This window comes from Plectrocnemia conspersa, unplaced genomic scaffold (assembly GCF_051122295.1).
Source record: "Plectrocnemia conspersa isolate PC_06_02 unplaced genomic scaffold, ASM5112229v1 ptg000010l, whole genome shotgun sequence".
Classification (NCBI taxonomy): domain Eukaryota; kingdom Metazoa; phylum Arthropoda; class Insecta; order Trichoptera; family Polycentropodidae; genus Plectrocnemia; species Plectrocnemia conspersa.
The window spans coordinates 20,530,561-20,549,538 of NW_028277174.1; the positions used below are offsets into that span (position 1 = coordinate 20,530,561).

The following is an 18,978-nucleotide window of genomic DNA, read 5'->3' on the forward strand; positions in this document are numbered from 1 at the left end:
TCTAGGCGTCACTTTGATCTCCGAGTGAAATTAATATACTGGAACACATTCTATATATAGAAACTGCAATAAGGTAGCTGCTCTGACTTGCGGTTTCAATATCTGCATAACTGTTGCTTCCGTTGCGTTACATCACAATTGCGTAACTTCGGGAGATTCATCGTATCGTATTGCGCACAATACATCCTACAACTATTTTAGAATAATTAGCATATTTGTCCAAGTGCAATATTAAACGTTGATATATATTATATGAATATACGGTATCGGAGGCGCGAACGGCAAGTCGCCGGATATAAGGATGTAAATAGTGGCGCCGTCGTTACAGCTATTGGCAAGTTCCGGGGGTGTGAGGCGTCCGAGGGTGTGTTCAGAGGAGCCGACGACCCGAGGTGGTCGAGAGTATGGGGGACGGTTGTTGGCGTGACGTCACTGGGACTACGGTCGCTGACGTCACTGCAGCCGCGACGCTTGCACCGAGACCAGCTGCAATCCGAGCACATTTTTTACATACAAAATTGTATATTATGCAAATGTGATGCTGTGTACGCAAGCGTAGTTTGTACATTCGTAAATAGTGTACATGAGCAATATAAATAATGGTTATTTAACGTTGAAGCGACGCAAACATGAATAAATTCTGAATCTTAAAAATGCACAGTAAAGTGCAAAAAACGCGTTCTTCTTCGAAATCATAATATTTCGCATATATAAAAAATTATATTTTTTATAAATTTATATTAAACTTTAATTAATTAATATGCATAAAAATGAGATAAAAATTCTATAAATATATTTAGTTATTTCTTAAACGATAATAAATATTAGTTATATAATCAACTAATTTATTCTGTGTAGTTGGTATCAAATTTACATTAAAATAGTTTTAAAAATATTTTTTCATATCTCGTGCTAGCGGTGCTAACCATTAACCGATAGATAACGAGCGAAAAAGACTCTAACGATCATAAATCACTGACGGTAAATATTAATCATAGGCTTAAATGTCGTTTTTTTGTGTACATCCGTCCCTCGAGTATGCCATGTGTACTTTTTGAAGTACGGAAAATATTTAAGGATGCCAAAAACGAAATGTATCATAAAACTTACATTGTGAAACAATACTTTCGGACTGTTAAGTACGAATTTCCTGTCCTTTTTCGACCCAATATAATCTATTAACCGAATACCCTGTTAAAAATATTTTAATATAATAACAGGGTATTCGGTTCTTCACAAGACGTACGGGAAGGTAGGAATTTTTGAAAAAATAGATTTCATCAGAATACGATTTTGCTTTTTAATTCGCGTGACTGATTTTTTTTACAGAACTCGTGCCATCAAAATTTTACTTTGCTTGTGTTTACAACTAGAGCTCTAAATTATTATTGTGACTATACATTAGATGTTTCTGTAGCACCTTCTTTTATATTATTTATTTCAGATGTAGCAAATCCTCAATTTTAATTTGACTTTTAACAAGCGTTAAGGTGCAATTGGCTTTACTTTGCAACGCAGCGTGGTTACTACAGACAAGCGATATCCAACAGCACAACCCAAGTTTATGCGAGATATATCGATTCAAAGACTGTTGAGTGTATGTGTTTTAATAGCTGTATAATAGACATCTATAAAATAATATAAAACCATTGTTAAGTTAATAGTTATTTTTAAAGGCACTCATGCGTAGGCTCCAAACCTTCAGAAGTATATACTAATTGTATTGTGAGTCAGTTTACCGCCCGAGTGGTGAACAAACGCTCGTTATTATTCACTGCCCTGACTACGGACGAGCTGTTGACGCAATTGTCCCACTATCTAATTACCCCGGACATTGTGCATATCAAAGTTGGAGTGAAATCCAACCGGGAATTGCCCAGCGACCACAGGCAACGATCGTCTGTCAATTCGATGCCAATTCGGCGTTCAAAGCTACCAAGTTCTAAAATTCGATTTGCGCCTGGATAGATATTGTAGTGCTCGAAGTTGGCTTAGTGAATACAAAATAGATTTAGAATTAATTTAAACATGGATAATGAAATAAATCGAATCAATCTTTCACATATTGATAACAATACAATTAAATACGTTTTCGTTACTATTTAGAAAATACTACATACAGTGAAAAAAACATGCACTATATTAAATATTTATCAACAACTGTTTATTCAGTGTATAAATGAGATAAACACAGCTGTCAATTTAGTTTGAAAGAATATAAAATTATTAAGCCAATTACTGATTATTTAACTCTACATATGATTTATATGTATTCAGGAAATGAGCTTTGATAAATCGTTTACCGTACAGCATTGATATAAAAAATGTTAAAAAAGAACCTAAGATTATGATCTTATATTTACGAGTCTTATGTTATTATTATTTATAATAAGGTATCAAATATTCTGAGATTTTGATACGAAAAGCGAAGCACTTCAACAAGTTAGTGGGTAATTTGGAATTCTTAATATTACTTAACATTATAACTGAGACAATTCATTGTATCTAACGGAAAATAAATAGTTTTTATTATGAATATTAAAGCAAGTTTATTATTCCGAATCCTCAATAACTAATACTGAAAACATCCTTGTGCTTGGTTAGCTTGTTGATAAACTAGATGGCTCACTTAATGCGAGCCTTTTCAAGCGCTGATATATTGACCACAACGGTTTAGAATAAAAGACGCGATCGTGACTCTTTAAGGAAGCGGTCGCTGACCGGTGTTCTGAATATATGTGTTATGATATTATAATTCACCTTATTTTATTTTATTTTCAACTTAATAAATTTCGCGTTAATTACAGGTCATTATTAGTATTCAATATTTGCGATGTCATTATTAAGTCAAGCTATTTTTCCCGCAGCAAAATAAATCGAGATTCCAAAATCTATTCTTCGATAATGATTGACTAGCGAAGATCATTCGTTATTATTAAAAAAAATGATGATCAGACATAGCAACCGTTAAAAATAGATCCACTTTTAGCAGATATGCATTTGATAATTGGTAATATTAATCCTCAGCGACTACCTGTATGTATATCGGCGTACATCTGGAAAACTAAAGCAAAACAGTTTTTAAAGCCGTTATTTAAATTGACGCAGCAGTCGTGAGAACAAAACCTCTTATGCATTATGCACCATAAATCCACCCGTCAGCTGAACGGCTGCCAAGGTGATCCTCAATGCTGACCGGTGCAGACCGTACATGACAATAAACGGATTCAGCTAGAAATATCACAATAGGCTTTCAATATTTTTACAAGGGTTAGTATTTTATTAAGGGTACCCTAAAATAAAAAGTTTTTTAACATACTTTTTATAAAAATAGTTTGACTTTTAATTATTAAGTAGTAAACAAGTATTTTTAAAGTTGTATCTTATGGCCTTATGTGATCTTTGTTTAATACCAAAAAAATACTATTTTATCTAATCGAAGAAAAATGAGATATTTTTTCCATTAGAAATATAACTATGGAGCTGCATATTGTATGAATTTTATATGAAATAAAATGCAACGGCAGCTACAACAAATATTTGTATAATTTATGGTGACATTGTTATATCAAACAATACTATATATATATATATGGTGTAAAAAATAATTCTGCTGTTTTTAATTTTATAGATAAGTCTAAAAGTGAACCATACAATTTGGGGGATGAAATAGTCATACATGCTTACATATTTAGCGGTAACCATCAAATAATTATCTAACAAAATCTATGCTTCGTGGTTTGCCATGAATTGTCCGATCACTATATAAAAATGAAGATCAACGCGTGTATTATTTTGCGAAAAAATATTTTTTCTTAAATCAGATCACTGGGGACAAAAAATGCATATCTGCACCCTAATAATGCTTTTCTTTCTGTATAATGAGATTCCAAAGAAATTAATAATTTGATTTTTTTAAAACAAGGTAAAACAGTAATGGCACAAGTGTATAGTAAACTTTTAACTCGATTGAGTAAAAAAAATCATTTCCAGTTAATAGACAAAATAATATTATCTAACATAACAACACACCGTTAGATTGACTCAGGATAAAATCTGCAACCTTGGTTGAAAAGTTTTATTACAGCCTCTATATTAAACGGACATGGCTCCTTATGACTAATACTTGTATCTTTCAATTAAATGTTTTTTTAAGGGAAAAATATTTAATTAAATAGTAGAAGTGAAATCGGCTCTTATTGATTGTTTAAATTCTAAACCAGAGAAGTCTTACAAAAAGGCAGTGGTAATTCATTATGGAGGTGGAAGAAGGTTATATAAAAAGAATAAAATTATATTATATAAAAAAATACTATCTGAAATGTTATCTGAATTATATTGAAAAAATGTTATTATTTATGATTGGCAGATCTCTCACTAGCTAAAAATACTTTACAGCCGTCCCTAACCAGTTCAGATGTCAGATTGCAATTTATTTAAACTCAAGCTGTCATAAAAGACCAATAATAAAACAGGTTAATCCAATTACATTCGCAGACCGTCTTAATTGACCACGGTAGCAATAAGTGGGCGAGCACTAAGCATCGCTCACGTCAAAACATGAACCATTTCATATATATATATATATATATATATATATATATATATATATATATATATATATATATATATATATATATATATATATATATATATATATATATATATATATATATTACTTTTATGAAAAACATCATGCTAAAATAAATGCTTTATACTATATAAACTACGCTAATAATGCAAATAATTGGTTTGGAACGCTTTTATTAAAATATAAATACGATCTGTACTCTTTTTTATATATTTCTCTAGAAACAAGTACTTTACTTTAGTGGGATTTTAGACAATATTTGAGGATGCTACAAACTAACGTATTGTACAGAACGCGAATCATCAAAGAACTGTTTGAATCAACAAAGAAAAGTGACAAGAGCTTCATATAAGTAGATGAGCATCCTCGACTCTTTTTTATAAACGTTGATGTTTTGTGCATACAAAATCTCTATCTCGAAAGTATTTTTGCATAAAGCAATGTCACCTGAACTGTAGGGGAATTCCGCCAGGGAAGTGGATCTTGAAAATGTAAGAGTGAGACATTTTATGATACTAAAATGTTGTGGATCTACCACTTTATACATCAACTCTTTGTAAAGCACCTGTGCGAATATATATAAATGCTTAAAATACAATAAAATGCATAAAATAACCTATATGTTTTATATAAAAAATATAAATATATGAATTTAAAATAATGATTTTAATCAATTATCACTAAATTCATCAGTGAGGTTAAGAAAATTTAAGTTAACCTAATCTGTAATAAACGATCGCAATTATAAGTATATAATAAACACTAATTCCAATGTTTTATTGTAGATACGATAAAAATGAAAAAAATACAAGGCCTATATGAGATTCTAACTTAGGACTTTTAGGTCAATAGTCAGAGACTTATACCAATATACTGTAACGTGCAATAAATTTAAATCAAAAACCCAAAACTTTTAATCAGATGTTGGCAAATGTGTCGAAAAGTGCCGTTTGAGCAATTGACCGAATAGTGAATATTTTTAATATTTTTTAAGAAGCTTTCCCTTGAGCTATTTTTAAAAGCAAGCATTAGTATTAGTACGTTATGAGTTTAAATATGTTGTAAAACATAAAAATCTTCCGTTAAATGTACTCATACTCCCTCTTTTCGATACAAACTTTTATCTTATTCAAAACGCAAATTGAGAATTGCTTTAACTACAAACACACAAAGATACTGTAGCAATATAAATCAATCGCCCTAAAAATAATAAACACAATATTTTTAGCAATTTCAACATTAATAAATCCAAAATATTTAGCTTGTGAACTCTTAACTTTTTGTATAATATAAACAACTAAAGTTTGATTTTCTTTATCCCTTTTTAAGCACGCTGTTCATTTTTACGTACTTATATATGTACATGTACAAATATTATACGTGTAGAATTCCACTTTAGTATTTTATTTATTTAAATCCAGTGCTGAAATAATATTTCTTTGTGTTCCAAATTTTTATAAGCTTGATATCTAAAAAAATAAGTAAAATTGGTAATACCATTAGTACGACGACAGTCGTAAGTCAATCAATCTTTTTTTATCAAATTTAATTAATAAAAAAGCTTGAGCAGCGATGTTGAAAAAACAATCAACAAGTTCGGGGTTAATAATAAATTAACTTAGCAGCTTTCTGATAATAATTGTGTTTTAAAAATAGCTATTGTATGGGACACATCTGTGAATATTTTTCAGACGTGTATATGAACATACATTTGTGCCATTCATATGGCCCCACAGTGCATCGTCGAACCAGGCTTCATGAAGGTCCTTTCTGGAAAAGCGCCAATCGTCGGGAAATTCTCAAAATATTTTCGAAGAAGCAAGAAAAAATAAACCCCCTTGGGTATCGCGACATAGGCTGCGGTCCATGGCACGACTAGTAAAAAATTATACATCGCTGATGTCGAAGGTCTGATGAATACGAAAATGGATCTGTTCACGTATATTTTTCAAATACATATACGCACCGAGGCATCTAGAGACACCACCCTTCGTTAATTTGTTATGAATTATAATGAAGCAGCCACTGTAAAATGTAAAAATATTCTGTACATTTTACCGCCCTTAATGGATCAGACATAAAACTTCAATTTGGAAATAATTCGGTTGGTGTTATCACTTATGTACGTTTGATTTTTTCGGTTCGCCGAGTCACTTTTGTCGTCGGTTTGTCTGCTCTCGTCCCAATATCGATTTCGCGCAGATGAGCTCTCGCAAAAATGAGATTCTTCTCAGACGCACAATCGTCAGAGTAGGGCGAAAAAGGACCATGCGCACCTACAAAAGTGACCCTTTACAAGCATTTGGCCAAAAATATATGGTAATATAGAATGATTGAATATACTGAAAAATACATAAAAATGGAATATGGTCTAGGCAAAGTTTATGTATATACAATAAAAAAGGGAGTCCAATGTTAATAATACAAAAATGTGCTATTTGGCCGTATTGTGTTTTTTAAGTAGTAACATATTATATACTGATTTTTGATAATACTACTTTACTTAATAAAAAAATATTTTAATCATAAGGGAATCTTTAAAATATATACATACGAAATATATATGCTGTATATATTATCATAGAGCTCTACTATACTGTTTCAGTATATTGATTGTATATAAATATATAATAGTAGTGAATATTAACATTTAAAAATCTTTACATGAAAAATATATAGAGATAATTATATTTATTGTTAATTTACAAACAAGATATGTTTTGTAAAATCATGTAATAGTAGTTATTTAAAAACCACACAACCTAATTCATTTCAAAAGAGTCACAAGTATAAACTATGTAGTACCTATGATTAATTTTACAAAATTTAGTTTAGTTTATCTTGTCTATGTTATGTATGATTTCATTACAACGACCCTGAAACTGGAATATTATATTTTCTTCGAAATAAGGTTGGAGTTTGCATATCGGGCAATTAAGCGATCCGTAGCCGAAAAGACACCTCATCATCATCAGCCACTCGAAGTGGAGGGTTCATTAGCACTTGGCCACCTAAAACATCTGATAATTGACTTGCCACCGACCCCCTTGTCGGCTCACTTCAACTAAAAGAAGATCGAAATCTTAATGACACTCGAAGCAAGATTTTTCAATGGAGAGCTACCCTTGCGCGAATAATAAGGACACTCGACCAACTTGTGAAACTAACCACCCCCGTGTGTCAAAAAAAATATGGACAAGAAAAAAGGAGAACTCGAAGGCCATTAGATATATATTTTACGGGCAAGTTCCGCGTGTACATACGGCAGGCAGTTGAGGATACTTTTTAACTGTAAATCGATAGTGACAATCGCAGAAAATGTATTTGAAATGGTCCATCTGTTACTGCCTTAAAAATAGAGCTAAAAAACATTCACAATATTTCTTACTGATATTTATTTATTTGTTTAAATTAAATATAGATAATTGTGATCCAGTATGTTGTACCAATTAGTCACCAAAGGCAAAAATAAAACATGGTATATAGGGGGGAAATGCAAATTATATTATACGAACATGACCAGCTCTTCGTAGCTGACATTAAGTAGATCAATGTGTAATGCTAGAGTATTAAGGAGCTAGATGGCAACAGACAGGTTAGTCGGCTAGTGTGGACGTCATGGCTCTAGCAGTAGGCAAAATAGGAAGCAATACGTCTTGAAATACAAATATGTGGTGGTTTATCTGTGTGAAAAAAAAATAGAATGGACAAACAAAAAGCGTAGCTCGTATCTGCCTGTCCGGACAGCGGACAAAGCTGTGTCTTTTCTCACCACATATGATCGGATTTGTCCGCCAGGCAACCACGACGGACAGATCTGTGCGTGTATGGTCAACTAATGCATGTCCCCATATGGCTAAATAGACTCAATAAAATCAAGGAACTTGACTGAATTTATTTATTTCTTCCACATTAATAACCAGGCCATGCTCCTTCTGAACAGTATTCATTTCAATCGATGCAATACTTCTTAGGTGGAAAAAAATCAAAAATGCAGACGATGTGAAAATAGGGCTATCGAAATATTTTGAATCAATTCATTCAACATTTTATGCTAATTGAATTAAAAAATTGCCCGAAAGGTAAAAAACTGTTATATCTTAAAAAGGAAATTATATGTTGAATTATTAAAATTAAAATAAAACTTTAAAATGATTCTTTTAGTATCATTTAAAAAACGACCTTCATTTCGGAATTACTGAATTATTTTATTAAAAAATATATCTAACTATATGTCTAAATACTATGTGCGACTAAAAATAAATCGTTCTGAACCTTTTTGCTCTTACTCTATGTTTAGATAAAATTGTAACGTCGGTCTGAGACAATGGGAGACGGAGCCCTTTTTTGCGGATAAGGATCGGGTTTTAAATTTTCAATAGGACAACGTACTAGGTACGTCTGAAACACAGATTGGATATTTGGAAACCAAATAACAATATAAAATTCCATTTATTATGCGAATGAATATTCAATGAAGCGATTCATACATATTTTAGTAGAGATAAAATAAAATTGCGTTCGAGTATATTATATTAATTTTACTTTTTTTTTAGCATATAGCATATAATAGACCTATATTTACATTAATACGATTTAAACACATTTATAATTTATGATTAATTACAGATTTGATAGCGCACACACACGTGTATGTATATATATATATATATATATAGATATACATATATGTGTGTGTGTATATATGTATATATTTATATACTTTTTTCTCTTTTGCACAGCTCCGGCCAAGTTTCCAGTTTGTGCATTTGAATAGCAAGACAATCAAACTAGCGCAGTGAATCGCTGCATATGTATATATAGTATATGAATGAATACAAAATCAGTTAAAAAGACAGCTTAAAACCTACGCCATACAAATTTCACATACAATGCACGAATACGTAATGACTAGTAAATATTATAATAGCTAGTGACTGAAGCACACCGTGCAATTTAACATTGCTGTTAATAATTGGTGTGGAGTGTGGAATACTTGAGCAAATTCCTAATCCTAATTACGCAAAACCGCTTATTTGGAAAACATTAATTTAGTTGGAATTTGAATAAATTACTACAATTTATGACAAGATCTACAAACTTTAAATTGAATTGTTTTTGATTAAAAATATAATATGTGTCGAAACATTTTCGTGTATTTCTGTTAGTTTTTTTATAATAATATCTATTTCTGTGGTGAGCAAGGAGAAGCTTTTTGTTCATCCTAGAAAACGTAATGAAAATACGATGATTCTACGAAAATCTATACTGTTTTTGCAAATTGAAATTTAATATCAAGTATGCGTTTCAGACGTTATTTTATAATTCGAATTTTAATAAAGTAATGCACATTTTACATGCATAAGTATTACCTAATTGTACAATTAGCAAATTGATATTAATAGAATTAATCAGAAATTAATATCTATTTTTTTTAAATGTGACTTTGACTGTGTTACTATGTTTAATTACTCTGATTTTTAAATTTTATTTATTTAAGGTTATATTTTATGCTTATGTATCAAAAAAAATCTTTAAAATCATTTTATTTCTGATTTTTGCGTAAAAAGATGAAAAATCAATCTGGTGACTTTCTACCTCCTACCTACTTCCCATAATGTCAATGAAGTGGATACCTTCCATTTCGAAATATAAAATAACACCCACAGATAATTTGCCTCTCTGTATTTCGTAGTTACCTAAGATGAGTTAGTTGCATTTATTCGATCAACAACAGTATTTTGACAGTTAAACGACTGCATATTTCCCCCTTTCTAAACAAACATATAAGAGTTATCTACATATATTCCTTTATCAAATATTTTTAAATGCACGCTACTGTATATAATTTATGGTGCTTTCAAAACACAAATTATATACATATGAATTAAATTTATTTAAAACGTAATAGCTAAAAAATAATAGAAACCTGCAAGATTAAGTTTTATTCAGCAATAATCATGATAGTTTTTTTATGAAGAGCTGATTGTGGTGGCTGCAATTGTACAAAAACTACTCGAATCAATTTCAATGCTACTTGAGGGTAAAGTTTATGAATATCCAAATTTTTATTTTTTTATTTTTAATGAGCATGTTAAAACATGAATAGGTATTAAAAACTCAAGTAGTATTGTAGAAGAATATTCGATTTAACGACATTATTATTCATATAATATCAAATCGATTGATAGCAGTAATATTACATGAGAAAGGTATTCTGATCACATTATGCACATAAATATTGTAACATCGATATCAGATATCATATTTACTTATTTTTCAGCAAAATACAAAAAACGTTGTACATTAGTGGTCATGAAATATGTATCTGTTTCATCATTTATATAGATATGTCATATGAATTCAATCAAATCAAAAATATTAAATAATATTTTTTTTAATATGACAATGTGATATTAATCTATTCATCTATAAGTCTTAAGAATATAAAAATGTTCGTTACCAAATAAGCGTTCACGGCTTCAACACGATTTTATTGCTTTTGACGTGAATTCTTGCCTTCTGAGAAATGATAATTGTTTTTGCGCTCTCCTATTGACCAAAATTCGGTTTGAATATACTTTGATCACCCTTTTTTATATTAGAAGTCCATTGTAAGAATAGCTGTAATATTTTTAAAACCTAGTGTAACATGCAGACAAACTATAGAGCAATATGTGAGATGGGATGGATTAGTTTATATTTTTGACTTTAACTAACAATTTAATTGTTAAATCCAATTTTACAAATCTGACCTGATTCATACATATGAAACTATTTTTAAAAAAAGTGCTTGTTTTAACAAGCATTTTAATCCTAATAGCTGAAGAACAATACTTAAGCTGAAATCAGAGCACTGAAACTTGAAACACAAAGATTCTACAAAACAACTTATGAATGGCACACTTGTATAAAGCAGAAAATATACTCTATTTACATGATGTTATTTTCCCCATCCAATACATATACATATAGTACACATATTTTCTATATATACTGTTTAATATATTTCAGTATTGTAAACATGAAACAAAAAAGAGAGGAGTTATTAAATATTCATATTCCTCGGTGACTTTTGGCCTACCCTGTATTAGCTTATGACGAACTCAAATAAAAGAAAAAAATTGTATGTGCGTTGAAAAGTATTCTAATCAAATTATATTGTGTTGATTTAGCGCCAGTGTTTGAAAATGAGAAAGAGAGAGAGAGATAGTAAGAGGGCTATTATTGTACTACGGCAGGCGTAAGGCGTTAGCACCGCTCGTTAGCGCCGTTAGGGACGCATCTAATCCGACAAAATCGAAAGCAATTCGGCTCAGACCCAATTTGTCTCAGCAAAACAACCGCAAATCCCTAACCGATAGACCCAAGAACGCTCCAAAGCGATGTGCCACAATATAGTCCGCGTACTTTTCGATTCATGCGCGTGCAACGGCGGGAAATTAACGGCGAAACCGTTGTAACGGCGTCGCTAATGTGTTTTCTTTCGTCGGCAGTTTGCGAGATGTGTGTTGAGTCGAAAATAATATTACGACGTCGAAAAAATCGAACGGAAAATGTGTGACAATTTCCCGAGCGACGAAGAGTTTTTTCAATTTTTTAATGTCATAATATTTTACGACTGCGTTTGATTTATTGGAAGATATGCGCAAGTAAAAAGTGCTTCTGGAAAAGACGGTATCATAAATTTATAAAATCATTTTTAAATCTTTTCACGTTTTAATTGTATATTATTTTACATATAATGTATTATAACCGATTAAATTAAAATAAATTAGTTACACAACTATAGAAATAAGACGAATGTAAATGAAGTACAAGAAAAATATGCCCCTCGTAAAATTTAGCTAAATCGTGACAGAACTATAAACTCGTATTGCATATAAAAATTCATAAAAATATTGAAGTATAAAATTATTACAAAAAACAATACTGTATCGCTTACCGAAAACTAATCTAACCTAACTAACAACTTTTTGAGATTTTCATACTAAAACAATATGTTGGTGTTAAATCTAATTTATATTTATTTCTTCAGTAAAGTATGCAAAAACAAGGCACGAATTTGATAACCAAAATAAATGTAAGTCTACATAACATGTGCTTTTGTTTGCTTTGTCGAGCTGGATGTTTCTTTTTTCTAGCTCATCTTGTTGCATAAACCAATTGCGATGATTTGCAGGTTTAATTATATCTAAGAACTGTTACATCAACGAATAGACCCAAAAATTGAAGAGAAAATAATTATTCCAGATCAATGATTTGGATTCAAAAATCGCCTATAGGATTATATTAAAAAATCAGCAATGTTTTTGATGGCAAAATGTACTGCACCGTTAGATTCATATATATCAGTCAAACTTTTGACAAAGTCTGGCACAAAGATAATAGTAAACCTGCCAAACAAAATTTATAAAATATTAGAATCCTACATTAAATGTAGATATATTTGTATGAAAGTCAACGCGGAGTGCATGGTGCTGAGAAAAAAATCAACTCTGGAGTTTCATAGAGAAGTGTATTGCAACCGGTGCTCTACCTTATACATACAGCTGATCTCCCAAAGATGATATTTGTGATCGTTTCGATGAAAGCGTCAGAAAACCTCCTGAAAAACCTTAATGAAATTGAACAATGGATAAAAATTTGGGAATGCAAGCAAATATGACAAACGCATTTAACCTAACCGCCCAAATGTTTTGCTAAATGGTCAAATATTACAGCAAAAAAAAGAGGTCAATACCTGGGAATATATCTGAACAGGAAACAACTTGAATTCAACTACAAAAAATGTACTGCATAATAGGAAGAACATCCCAGATGACACTGGAAAACAAATTACTAATGTTCAAGTAAATTATCAAACCAGTATGAACATACGGGATTCAACTTTAGGGTAGTGTCTGTGCTTCTACTGTCACCACCATCCAGAGATACCAAAATAAAGTTTTACGAATGATAGTCGACGCTCCCTGGTATGTTCCGTATAACGACATTAACGAATTAATAAAAGACGAAATAACGAATAAATACACGACATACAAAGACAGACTAACACTCCACCCAAACAAAATGGCAACCGAACTACTTGAATTTAGATATGACGACACCAGATGACTTAAACGATTTACTTAGACCATCTGACATATTTGACAGACATGACAAATAATATACGTAAAATAGTCAGGGACTTTTTTTGAAAAAAAAACTCGCTTCTTGTCAAGATTTTTACTAAAGAAAATTATACTTAAATAAAAATTAAAGCTAAGTTTCATTTTGTGTATGTTCAACCTTGTAATCTTCGTAGTTTTCAACTATTCGTATATTAATAAAAAAATGGATCAAATATATTCATAATTTTTTTCTTGATTTTTACTGATATTTTTTCACTTAACCGGTTAAAGCAAAAATAATTATTCGTTATTAATAATTAATTTAATATTCGTTAAACTTTTAAAATTTTATAAAATTTTCTGTTATAAATAAGGGCGTCAAAAAGAAAATGCCGAATTTATTATAACATACTTTTTGATCAGGGACGTCTTTTCAACTTTATTAAATTAGTAGAATTAAGATCAACTACGATTTAGTTTATTCAGGACAATTATTGGTAAATTTTAAATACATAATTGTATCGATTTTTTGTATATAAAATAGCTAATAACGATTGAAACGAATTTGATTAAGATCGGATTTCTATCGGCTTTTTTTGTAAGAATTTTCATTATAATTAAATAACTAGAAATAAATCAACCCCGATAAAATATTAAATTGACTCAAATAAAATTTTTACGTCTTAAAATGACAAATACAAAAATTTGCAACGCATACCTGTTTTTGCGATAAGCGTTAAACAATAATCAAATGTGGGCCTTTTTACATTTTGTTTCGTTCAACGAACGAATTCTGCGTATTTCAGTCATATTAAAAACCACTTGTAATCATTCTATTCAGTCTTTCGAATGCGTAAAAGCATTTTTTATTTTTCATCATTAATTTTTTATCCAATTTACAACAAAATATCAATAAAAAACTTTTTAAAAACTTTACTTAAAAATAGTAATAACATAAGCACGTTGAAATTACATATTCAAATGTATTAAACAAAAACCACGATTATTTTCTAGTAACCTAATAGATCTACTAAATTAGTACTCTTTCGCTACTTCTAGGAATTCATATTTACTATCAGTAAATCCAAATTTACTATCAAAAACAACAAACAAATCTGAGCTAACTGAAGTCTAACATCAGTAAACAATTTGAAAAGAAGTTTCACGCGATATGTGTTGACGCGTTTCCAAAAATTTATGCCACTCGCTTAAATTATAAGATATTTTTCTACCACTTGTTTCTTGAATATTTTGCAATATTATTGGTTTACAAATAAACTTTTATAACTAACTTCTTAGTAAATCACCCAGTACTATCCAGCTTTTTAAAAAGTATGTTATTTTAAACTATGTAGAGCACAGAATCTCTCGCCTGTCTAGAATTAAATTATTCGCACAGCGTTTCAATAATATAAATTATATTGAAAGGAGCTTCGATTCAATTTTGTTTAGTAATTGAATTACACAAATAATTTAAGTTGCCAAATATTCAATCTAATTAATATCGTCCTTACCTAATTACGAAGCGCATCTAACGCAGCAATATAACTCGAATAAACCGCACATATATTGTATATACAACAATTTACATTAATTTAGTTTCATAGTTTGAAACATAATAGTACTATAAATTGCTGCACAAAGCGCATTTAGTACACGGAATCATTCAAACGAGCTTGCCTCGAATTCAGTTAGGTGAGAATATTAAATATATTATTATTCTGAATGCATTAATTCAAGCATTCGCGCATTATTACAAATTGCGGAAATTTTCAGTTCCGTTGTGCTAATATAGAACGTTTCGTATATAAATTTCATCGATTGTTAGGCTTTTTTGCGCTGGAAATGAGCTTTATCGCTGTCCTTTTGATAATTTATATACGAGAGAATTATTAGAACTCAATTCCGGGGTTTCAAGTTACAACAGAACCATAAATCAGTTGTTTTCAGACAATGACACAATAAATTATTGTTCGAACGTTGAACAGGGACAACGGGAATAAGTATCGGTCGAGTAATATTATCTGATTTTATATTGTTTGAGATTTTTTTATATAATAATACACATGTAGCTATTTTTATTAGAGAATAAAAATGTTGATAATTTGCATAATGTCGAAAAAATACATTTCAGAACAAATTATGCAATGAAGCGTGTTAGATATCGTGCGAAACGACAGGAGCAAAAAGAATACGCCAAAAAATGTACATAATATAAGAGGAAATTCTACACATTTCTTTTTAGAGTGCACGAAGAAATGTATACACATCATTAAAAATAATTGAAATTAGATACAACGATCTTTTTATTGACAATTATGTTGAATATAAATAAATTAAAAATTTACCTTTATTCAAAATAAAATAATAAGTAAATTTAAAATATTTAATACAAATTGAAGAACTCGAGAAACACTAAACTACAAAGTAATCAGTCTCATGTAAATAAACCTGTTGCTCGCATAACACATGATGTGTAATATGTAATATAAAATCTAATTTACCTGTGTATCAGTAATTACTATTTATGGTTCACAAAAAAGTAAGATACGTAATTTTTTAAATGCAAATCCGCTATTTTTATAAAAATGCTAAAATAATGTAAGATGATATATCTGTAGAGATATTGATGTATTTTGATATTCTTATATATATAGCTTGCACTTCATATCATGAAAGTTCTTCGTTTCATATATTTGTCATAGTCACACAATACCGGAAAAAAGACTTGAAGAAAACTAGTTCAAGTTTTAAAAATAACGATGACAGTGAGAAACTATGCATACGCATATATCTATCTTTAGCTCTACGAATACCTATGTAGATATATCGCTAAATATATATGTATTACATACAATATAAGCACATAGGTATGTACGTATTGATTTATTATTTATGTACACATTGAGTAGATTGTTTGTTAACAGATTGCAACAGAACCAGCGCGCTCTCTACTATCTCAAACTGCGTACTCGAAATTTACTTTCAAACTTTTAATAACATTACTTTCGGGATTGCTGCTGGCTGATGTTAAGTTAATAATATAATTAATAACCATTTATTGTACAAATATTTAAAGAGATATGTAGCTATCAGTATCAGCCGCCGAAGTCGAAATAGCATGGCTTGAGAGTCCGAGAGTTTTCGCTGTAGTCGTCGATGATTGCAAGTAATTATTGTTTGCGAGTAGATACCGTGATCGTTGTTAATTGTGATGTGTGTAGCATATTTATTACTAGTCTTTCTAGTACACGAGAGCAACTGTAACCCAATCACATTATTGTATCAGCACACTTTTCAAAATCAATCTTTATAGTAAAAGATTAGAGTTAAAGTTGGCCCATTGTTTGAGCGATAATGTTAATTCATGCAATGTATAAGTAATTTTTGTAGGCGTGCGTTTGAAAATGAATAAAAGTAAGATATTTATACTGCGGTTATAATTAAACAGCAGACAGAATCCGAGGCAAATCGAGAGTGACCCGCATTGACACAAGAGACATCTGCGGATCGTCCAGAAGACATCGCGATGACGATCACAGTTTCTCTATCAGTATTTAGTCGACGGAATACAACTTGCACAATAAAAGTAATTGATAAAAATAAACTGTTTCCAGCTTTTCTAGTGTCTATTTTGTCTGCAAAGTTACACCATTTCAAAAAATAGAAACAGAACAATGGTAGACTAATCTTTTAGAAGTATATAAATTAATTTTATTTCGTTATATATCCACTAGCAGCAATAAAAACAAATTTTTAAATTCCCAAAAATGTGACACTGCACCCAACCATTTTTTTTTAAATGGCATTATCACGCGCACAGAGAGATCCATAAGAATAGTTTGAAAGCACAATGGCTCGGCGTGTGTTACACATATGTAACACTGCAATAGAGTTTCTTTATTGAACGTAGACTGAGTTATAAGTGCTTAAATAAATTGTTGCAGATTTGCAACACCATGCATTTAAGGGTTAAGGCACGATTGTCAGATTTTTAAATACATTTGTGACAATTTTTTTAATAAAAATATTTATTTCACTATCTTATTTATTTAACTAAAATCAGTTCCAAATGATTGTTCTCGTTATTTTCGGTCGTCGGCAGAATTAATTACTAATCACCGAATATTACATGTAAAAAAAACTTCTCATTCATTCGATAATGCTTCCATTAATGTTGAACGAGCAATCAAAAACATATAAATTATCATCAATATATAGGAAGTATCCGTATTGACGACTCGCGAGGAAAATTAACGACGAAACCGCCCGTGCGGAAAATGCTAAATTCGCATATATTCGCGTATGTGCGATTAATGTTATTGTTGTTTTATTGAAATGTCAGCGTATTTGTTCAATCTGCTTGATTGATATCCGCCTGTGTGCGGCTGTTAACCTAAATAAGTGAGGTTAGGTTCAAATAACGGACTGCGAATCCAACCCGAAAGCCGATTTGCGGGGATCTAGGCAAGAAACGGCAATATATTTCGACAAAAGTGTGACAAAAAGTGCTAAAAGGGACTACCCGATATATGTATATACGGAGACCATACGTTCAGATTTTTTGCTAGGCATTTCCAAATTTATTTGATGTATATTGCTATCTCAAGTAAATTTGAAAATTTCGCCCAAATTTATGATCGAAATAAAAGAAGATATTTCCTTTGGTGTGTAACATACATTTTATATAAAAATGGAGAGTTTATTTAAAGAAATTCTAGAAATTCTTGATAACTATGACCTTTTTTTAAATAAAGTGAACATTTAAATCGAACAGAAGTCTAGAAAAGTAATGTTATGATTTGACTGTACACTATACGCTCAATTAAATTATTAGTCTAAATAAACCAGTAGTTTTAATTAATAAAAATCATACAGTTTCTTACTACAAGGAATTTAATAATTAAAAATTTCTAGCAACTCATACTAATATTTTTTCCATAAATCACTATCCACTATATAATAAATAATAAAAGGCCTAGAAATGCATCTTGAAATACTCCAGCATTTATTGGTATTCGTTATAGATACAGGTGCCTTTTAATGTATAAAAATATTTTTTATTGAAAAAAAAAGAAGTATAAAAAAAATAATAATTTATAAAAGCATTTAGCATGTATAATATATATGCTTCGCAGTAAAAAATCAAAGTTAGAATTTAGTTAAGATACATAGCAATACATTTTTTGGTAAAACTATAATAGTTATTGTCTAAATAGTTCGTTATTAGTGTTGTTTATGATTAAATATAATGTTTTTTAGATTAATCACTAC

The 18,978-nt window shown here is 30.3% G+C and overlaps 1 protein-coding gene and 1 long non-coding RNA gene across 2 annotated transcripts in view; one reads left to right on the plus strand and one right to left on the minus strand.

Annotated features, from left to right (window-relative positions):
* The window catches only part of LOC148230935 (uncharacterized), a 565,745-nt gene that overhangs the window by 250,567 nt on the left and 296,200 nt on the right, over positions 1-18,978 (plus strand). The gene's annotated exons all lie outside the window — the stretch shown is intronic.
* Positions 1-18,978, minus strand: part of LOC148230939 (cyclic nucleotide-gated channel alpha-3) — a 232,171-nt gene that overhangs the window by 139,180 nt on the left and 74,013 nt on the right. The window lies entirely within an intron of this gene.